The sequence below is a fragment of the Mustela nigripes genome, chromosome 7, assembly GCF_022355385.1.
Source record: "Mustela nigripes isolate SB6536 chromosome 7, MUSNIG.SB6536, whole genome shotgun sequence".
Classification (NCBI taxonomy): Eukaryota; Metazoa; Chordata; class Mammalia; order Carnivora; family Mustelidae; genus Mustela; species Mustela nigripes.
The window spans coordinates 42,186,063-42,187,166 of record NC_081563.1 but is presented as its reverse complement, the minus strand read 5'-3'; positions in this window follow the sequence as shown (position 1 = coordinate 42,187,166).

The window sequence follows — 1,104 nt, the reverse complement described above, 5'->3', positions numbered from 1 at the left end:
GTGCTGTGAAGTGTATAAACCTGGTGATTCACAGACCTGTACCCCTGGGGATAAAAATATATTTTTTTAAAAAATAAAAAATTAAAAAAAAAAAAGAATAGGTATTATCTTAACAGTAAGCACAGTGGTCTAGTTTCAGGTTTGGAGCACACAAATCATGGGTTCTTAGCCATGTTGGCAATAGTCCCTTCTTTGTGTGAGAAAGACAAGATATCAAGACAGCAAGGCAGGAGCTCAAGCTAAGACAAATTAAACAAGAACTAAAATGCATATCCAAATACTTTTTTCTGTTATTTATATTGTTTTATTTTACAAGTAATCAAAAGAAAATTCAGCATCAGTAAAGTAACAGAATTTATAAAAAAAAAAAAAGTAGGGATTTGTTTTTGTAGATAGTTTGCTAAGTGGCTCTAGCTTTGTGGGCTGTGGAAAGAAGCATCAATGAAACTACAGTTTGGATGCAAAAGGAAAATTGGATGAAATGAAGAAGGAGAATTATTTTATTTATTTTAATTTATTTTATTACATATTTTTAAAAGGAACATTAATGAGTAACAGGTTAGTTTTATTCAAGGACTTATTAAACCTGAGCTTATTTCATTGGTGAGTTATACATGTCAAAGTTATTAGTAGAAACTATAACTTCACACTGTAGGACAAAAGATAAAAATGGTCAAAAAAGGCCCTTAGACTGTCATATATGTCAACAGTATATCCTGAAACATATGGTGGGTTGTTAACTCAACTGTATGCAAAATCATTAGGTTTCTGTCGACTTAATTATGGTAAGTAAAAGCTTGAGCAGTAATGACACACTGCTTTACATATTTTGGGACTAGTCCAGAACAAGGTCATTGACTCCACCTGCTTTTTCTCCCAGTTTTTGTCTCTGTCAATTTATTAAGCCAGAATATGTGAGGTTCTATGGCATTAGATGAAATGGGATAATTCATGTAGAAACACTATGAATATTGTAGACTGAGTATTGGTTCATGTACTGCATTATTCATGAACAAGTGTGAAGTTTCAGAGCAGACAAGCTGTGTAGCAGATCACTTGTTATTTCGTTGGCACTAAGTATGAACCCCTGCTAATATTATTCAC